This window comes from Hordeum vulgare, chromosome 5H (assembly GCF_904849725.1).
Source record: "Hordeum vulgare subsp. vulgare chromosome 5H, MorexV3_pseudomolecules_assembly, whole genome shotgun sequence".
Classification (NCBI taxonomy): Eukaryota; Viridiplantae; Streptophyta; class Magnoliopsida; order Poales; family Poaceae; genus Hordeum; species Hordeum vulgare.
The window spans coordinates 270,179,709-270,187,902 of record NC_058522.1 but is presented as its reverse complement, the minus strand read 5'-3'; positions in this window follow the sequence as shown (position 1 = coordinate 270,187,902).

The window sequence follows — 8,194 nt, the reverse complement described above, 5'->3', positions numbered from 1 at the left end:
TAACTCAGTTCGTGATGTTCTTTGTATGTTTTTCACAGTTTTCTCGTGTTGCATCCATTTATGCCATATTCATGGATTTTCAAGGAAGTTAACTTGAGGTTCTGTTCAGAATGTTAATAACTTAAATGTTGCATGCAAAGATGACTAGTATAGCAATGCCATGCTTCCTTTCATGCCACACATGCGTCATATTGTTAGTAGCATGTTACTTGCTGGTGTTTATTGGATGCTTACTTATTTTGGGTAGCAACGGGTGCAAATAGCGAGTGCTAGGATTCTTTTGCATACGTTCACGAAGAGCAAGCGCAGTTCCAGTTTGAAGATCCAACGTGCAAGATGACCATTTCCCTAGATACCATTACTATCATTGCCATGCTAGTTGTTTAGTTTCTTCTCTATGTATCGCTGCCTACCACTTGTTTAATAAGCCTCCCGACATTGCCATGAAAAGCCTCTAACCTTTCCACAACCCAGCGAACCACTATTGGCTATGTTACCGCTCGCTCAGCCTTCTTATAACGTTGCTAGTTCACTACAAGGATTTCGGTCTATTGCAACGAAATCGTTCGTCGCAATACATGACGATTTGTGGTGATAAGTACCTATTGCCACAAACCGACATTCGTTGGTAGCCGTTGCGACTGGACGCATGGTAATAGGTTATTGCCACAAAAAATCTATCATGGCAATAAAGTGATCTATTGCAACATCCATTGCGGGAAGTTGCCACATGTTCCCCCGTCGCAATACTTACCTGATGCCACAATTTGATTTGTGGAGATAGTTTTAATGCAACATGCCACAAATCGTCGCGCCTCGTAGTTTGTGGCGATAGACATTTGTGGCAAGAACCTATAACAACGACGATCATTTCGTGGCGCATACTCTTTCGTGGCAATAGTAAATTGTGGCAACAAACTATGGCAACAATCCTTATTTTCGTGGCATTAGGAATTTTGCCACGAACCACTACACGTGTGGCATTAACGTATCCCAACAAATATTCCATTCGTCGTAACAGGAAATTGCAACAAAATCATGTTGGTGGTGATAAAAAGGTATCGCAACGGATGAAATGTTTGCAGCGAGAAACTATTGCGTCAATTTACACATTTCGTGGTGATACTGTATTTCAACAAAACTTAGTTTGGTGGCACCAAATAGTTATCGCAACGTCAACATGTCTGTAGCGAGAAGCTACCGCGACAATGTAAACTTTTCGTGGTGATACTCTATTTCAACAAAACTTGCTTTTGTCGTGCCACACAGTTATTACATCATGGGGAAAAATTGTGGTGCCAAAGCTATTGCCACAATATAAAGTGCTCTATTGCAACACTATAATTTTCGTTGTGCAAACATGTGGCAACCAAAAGGGGGTCGTGGTAATAGCCTATTGCAACCATAAAAAAAATATGGCATTCAATTACACTATTCAAAACCGTACATATAATAGATTCATAAAACTCATAATTCTCATAGCAAACCATCAAATGAAACTGGCCCAGTCATAGACTAAATTGTGCGTGGTCTCGAGTCTAGTCCAGGTAGTTTTTTGGATCCTCCGTCATCTCGAGTCCAGTCCATCTAGTTATTTGGATCCTGCAATCAAGAAATCAAAAAAAACATCCAGTTAATGAGCCTAGTATAACATACCTCAAAAATCATATCGATGGTACTGCAATAATCCAAAAAACTCCTTTACAGAGACCTAGTCCTAATAAGAAAGGACACATCATTTCGATGAGATATTTTCTAGGACTCAGTATGTGACTGCTAATATTTACTTTCCAAAGATCTGTGAAATATTCTATCTATTATATACTTAAAACGATAGAAAACGAACGACTAAGATGTAACAGTAAAAAAAAGCTTGAAAGAATGATCAGGATTAGTTTTAAAGTACACGTATGCATGATTCCTGTTCACGTGCATGTCCACATCGTGAGCATTGTAAGACTGAGGGAAGGTGTCCAGGAGACATACGCTATACTTGAACTAATAAAGGATTCCTGAAGGCACACTTATATTGATTTTAAAACATCCGATCTTCACAAGGAAAATATTTCAGAAATATAATTAGGAAACAGAAAAAACAAGGAAAGAAAACACGTAATGTGAGCAATCAGATCTTTTCCTTTTTATGGTCAATAATGTTTACAATTTTAAGAATCTGACACGTGCAAGGTTTAACCATATTTACAAAGAAAAATTCCTATACATGTTGGTCTACGATACGCGATAGCTTTCTAAAAGAAGATACAAGGCACCTAATCAATCGGTTTACGACCGGTGTACAGAACTTTTCTTAACACTTGCGGAAAGAACTTAACCGGCAAGGTTGATGTCATCTTACGGACAACAATCCATGAAACACGTACGTGCAGAATTCGTGTTTCTCACATAATGGGTGACGTCAACATCATCTAATTATTTTTCTTAGCAATCAGCAATATCTAATTAATCACATATTTTTCAAATAATAAAATAGTTCTATCTTTGTTTTTGTTTACATGCTCTAGAGATGAGACGGGGTATTTTTTGAGGGGTAAATCAGACGCGATGTTGATTCTCAATGTCACCATCGACGAAGTAACAGATTATTAAATATATTTTTATAATCAAATATACAATCGACTGAGATAATTAACTTAATCTAAACCTTAGAGTTACCTTTCCCTAGATAATAAGCAATATACTATGCTTTCGGAATACTATGTAACATGTCCTGCATAAGTACATGCATGCACACTTTTAATATATTAATGTAACATGTCATGATTTTTTATGTCAATAAATTCATATAAGATATCCAAGGCCTCATGGGTATTGCTTTCATTGTTCAATCTTCACCGTTCCTTTTCTATTGTCTTAATAATATAATAGATAGATAACGTTGTAGGTGAAAATGAAGAGGAAGCAAAGTTGTGACTTACAATTGCTTTAAACATTCGAGAATTTCTTGTTGAAGCATGTATGAGCGCATTTAAAGAAATAACAGTTGGCCTTGCACCTGCAACCTTATTAGGACAAGGTCTCTGTAAAAGAGTTTTTTGGAAGTTTGGAAATAGTATTTTCTTTTTCAATCCTGTTCGTAAACACCTGTAAATAGAAGTGCACTTTTAACAATGCAAGTAACCAACATAAATCTTAAGAGGTTTGAAGCATATGCATGTAATCACCTGTTGGGTTCCAATCTGTTTGCTGAATTCTGCAAACTTTGCCATCATGTTTTTTTTCAAATTTCAATATTGATGTTCGCTCCGCTTCTAACAATCTTTCTCTTTCAGCATGCTCTTCTTTTAACTTCCCCTCAAGTTGTTCTCTCTCAGCGCGCTCCAAGTTAATAATCTCTTGTGTGTTTGCACGCTCAGCTTGTAGTTGATCTTGTAAATCATTGACCTGGTGGCTGAGCTCAGTGTTTCGCTGCTGGAAGGCTGTTGTAGCACGAGCTTGCTCTTCAATCTGGATACGAATCCTTTCAGAACCAGTTCATGGTTTGGCCATGTATCCGTACCCACGAGGCTGCGATGACTTGCATTGCAGAGTGCCTTTGTATGTGGTCTGGAAAATATTGTGTCTTTGCTCATATGAAAGTGGACCTTGAGTTTCAGTCTCTTTGTTTTTAACCTCTGCACATGCTTTGTCCTGAAAATGGAAAGAACAATTATAAATATGGTATTATTTTAACACTATAAAAGATGAAACAAGAATAACACGATCCAACGCATGAATAACCCTAGCTGATGATGAAGCATGTCGAATGCACATCATTGAATAACTATAGAATATCAAAAGTCACTGTACTCACATAAACATCCCGTGACTCTGTGTTAGACCATATTCCATTCTTCGTGTGGGTGAGTTCCCACAAAGTAATACAATCTGGCTCTTCTCCAGTTTCCGGGTTTCTCTGCAAGTGATATAACAATGAGAAGATTGAAACATGAAACCATGTTTAGCAGCGAGACATAAATAATTAGTTAGACTCATACCTTCTCAAAGCTAACTTGCGAGTAAGATTTTGATCCAATTCTGTGTTTTGTCTTCTGTTTCTTACGGTTATCGGTGTTCTTTTGGCTGCCTTGCTATCAATTCATTAAAAACCAAATATAACCAATCAAGCAAGGCATTTCATCTCAACACATAGTAGACAAACCGTGGTATTAGAGATGACCTGGAATTTTGAATCTTTGCCAAAGTATTGAATCATCCATTCCCACTCTTCTGGTTGTAAATCTTCCGATAGATTAGCCAATCTAGCTGTATCGGTTTTGTATGCCTTGTAAGTGGAGCTTAGAGTTGATCGCCAACCTTTGTATCGCTCTTTCGCGATTTTGAGTACCTTTTCTTCTGTGTCTGGTGTATTCTCCAGGTCCCATCTATCCTGTAAAGCATAGATCAAATGAACATACATATGCACTGCATTATCAATAGTAAAGTAAGATAACACATGTAGAAAAGATTGTACGCACTATAATATCTGCAACAATGAGTCGATGGATGGTAGGGCGAATGTCCGACCACCTCCTTACTCCAATGAGTGGTAACTTTCTTTTCATTATGACTACCACGTCATCCTTGAATGAACGATAGTTCAATCCAACTGTACCACCCAATGTTTCAGAGAATGCAATATTTAGCTTTGCAGATCCATTGGCAAAACGCTTCTTAGATGCTTTGAAACCTTTTAGAACACCTCGCCCTTTCTTCTTCTGCCCACCAGCTTCTACAACCCACATCATACAAGAACTATTGTATTACTAGGTATTAGATTGTAAGAAATGATGACACAAATATAAACAAAAGAAAGTACCATCCTGTAGTTGCGCGCGGTTGCGCCTTCTGCCTTTCGGCCTTCTCTTCCCTGGATCTCTGCTGGTCGATCCTGCCAGTGGGCGCATGGTTGGATCGCCTGACGTATGAACTCCCGCGCCAACCGGCTCTGCTCCGGCTCTTCCGCCATCCTGGTCGGCTGCCCGGGACTCCCGTGCGCATTACTGGAACGCCCTGCAGAAGCTCTCCCCTGGTCAGCCGTCCCTCTCCTGAGAGCAGCAAAGTGGAGCAAATTCAGAGTAAGCAAAGTGCAGCAAATTCAGAGTATTCCCCTCCCTGTTTTCCTCTGTACTATTTTTCATTACAAGTGCAGCAAAGTGCAGCAAATTTAGATTCCGGCTTCAACACTTGTGATTCAGGCTTCTACACTTGTGATTCAGGCTTCAACACTTGTGATTTTAAGCAGGCTATAATGTTATTGTCTTGTGTCCTTGTTGTCTTGTCTTGTGATGCAGCTAGTGATTCTATTGATTGTAGTGCAGGTACTAATGCAATTGCTATGTTTTTTTTAACAGGACAGGCTTTACGGAGATAAGGCAAAATGACACGAGATAAGAGCTGGATGGTAAGGAAAGAGATTCTGTCGAGTGGCAAACTGGCATGAAGAATTTCTTGAATTTTGCTTTCGATGGTCCTCATCCAAAATCAGCTGTACCATGTCCATGTAGGAAATATCTGAATAGTGCTCAAAGAAATAAAAAGGAGGTTCATACTCACTTGCTATACTATGGGATGGATCAGAGCTACACTCACTGGATATACCATGGTGAACAACCTGATGAGGGCATCATGTCTGAAGATTCTGATACTGAAGATGATGTAGATGATGGTGCTGGAATGTGACACATGCTCCATACTCTCATAAGGGGCACGAGCATGGAAAGTAATGCAGATCATGATGAAGGTACAAGAGACATTCATGTGGATGATTCCAGCGGTGATGGAAGAAACCAGGAGCCAAATGCAACAGCCAAGGTGTTCTTCGAACCATTGAAAGAGGCAAAAAAAGAGCTGTACCCAGGTTGCGAGGATGTCACAAAGCTATCTTTCATTGTGAAGCTTTACCAAATCAAGTGCCTGTCTGGGATGACCAACAGAGCATGTGATTTAGTTCTGCAGATGTTCGCGCAGGTGCTGCCAAAGGGTCACTGCATTCCTACTAATCTCGCAAAAGTAAGGAAGGTGATCCAAGATCTTGGGTTGGATTACAAGAAGATACACGCGTGCGTTAATGATTGTGTGCTATTCCGTAATGATCATGCTGATGCTGAAGAATGCCCTGTCTGTCACGTGTCTCGATGGAAATCTACTCCTACCAGTGATGAAGACAATACATGAAGTCGTAAATCAAGGAAGCCAGTGCCACAGAAAGTTCTAAGGTATTTCCCACTCATTCGAAGACTGCAAAGGTTGTACATGACAGAAGTTATGTCATCACATATGAAATGGCATAAGGATGGTCGGGTGGATGATGGCGTAGTGAGGCATCCTGCAGATTCAAAAGGCCTGGAAACATTTTGATAAGAAATATTCTAAGAAATTCTCAAAAGATGCTCGCAGTGTTCGGCTTGGCCTTGCTTCAGATGGATTCAACCCTTTTGGGCTCATGAGTTTATCACACACTACATGGCCTGTCATTCTTATCCCATATAACTTGCCACCTTGGATGTGCATGAAGCAAAAAAATTGGATTATGTCAATGATTATTCCAGGACCAAAGTCAGCAGGAAATAACATAGATGTATACTTGCAGCCCTTGATTGATGAACTGAATATTCTATGGAAGGATGGTGCTTACACATATGATGCTGCAACTAAAAGAAATTTCCAGATGTATGCATGCTTGTTATGGACCATCAATGACTACCCAACTTATGCAATGTTGAGTGGTTGGAGCACAAAAGGGAAGCTAGCATGCCCGTATTGCCACAAACATACAGATTTTTTATGGCTAAAGTATGGTCGAAAGCATTGCTACATGGGACACCGACGTTTTCTGCCGAGGACCCACAAATGGCGTCGAAACAAGTGCTTGTTCAACAACAAGACAGATAATAGAGAAGCTCCAGTGGCACTTACTGGTGAACAAGTTGTGCGGGAGCTTGATAGCATTCAGCATGCACCGTTTGGACGGTCAAATAAGAGAAAATGACCGGAAACTAATAGCTGGCATAACTGGCGGAAGAAAAGTGTATTTTTCCAGCTCCCATATTGGAAGCACTTGCTCGTTAGGCACAATTTGGATGTTATGCACATCGAGAAAAACATTTGTGAAAGCATTCTAGGGACTTTGCTTGAGATGGATAAGAAATCAAAGGATGGTGTGAAGGCTCGTCTTGATTTGGAGGACTTGAAAATTAGGAAGGACCAGCATCCAAAGCCCGGTAAGCATAAGTATGAAATAAAGAAAGGTTGCTACAATTTAAATAAGGAAGAGAAGATAATGCTCCTCAAGTTTCTGCAGAGCATTAAGATGCCTGATGGCTATTCTTCACACATTAAGCGATGTGTGGTCATCGATAAGTGCAAAATTAGTGGACTCAAAACTCAAGACTGCCATGTTATATTTCAGAAACTTCTTCCTATTGCATTGCGCAAGCTTTTTCCAGAGCATGTTGTTAACCCATTGCTTCAGCTGAGTAAATTATTTTCTGATTTATGCTCGAAAGAGTTAAGGGATGAAGATTCGGAGAAGTTGATCCAAACAATTCCAGAAACTCTATGTCAGTTCGAGATGATCTTTCCACCAGCATTCTTTGATATTATGATGCATCTTCCAATTCATCTTGCTGAAGAGGCCAGGTTGGCAGGTCCTGTCTTGTATAGATGGATGTATCCAATTGAGCGATACTTGCGTACGCTCAAAGGATATGTGCGTAACAAGGCTCAACCAGAAGGTTCTATTGCAGAGGGGTACATACCTGAAGAGTGCATGACTTTTTGCAGTCGATTCCTTGATGGAATGCCTACCAAGCTAAGTCAGTCCGAACGTCATGAATATGGAGGTACAGATCAAACACCAACAGGGATTAGCATAATGAGTACAGTTGATTACTCCAAGAAAGGTTTTGTTTGTGAATCATTCTCTTTGGCTAAGATTAATAGAATGAGGCATTTCATAATAACAAACTGTGAGGAAACTGCGCCATGGATGGAGTAAGCATACTTGTGTATTTATTTCACATCGTGATATGCATTAATAATTTTCTTTTGAACTAAAAATCATTTCTCTTTCAAGTGAACATCTTCAGGAGCTCACAAGTAACAATTCTCCTAACCCTCAGAAACGGCAAAAGGAAGAGTTTATTGGATGGTTTGAGAGACGGGTAAGTTTCTTTCGTATTCTATTCGATGAAAT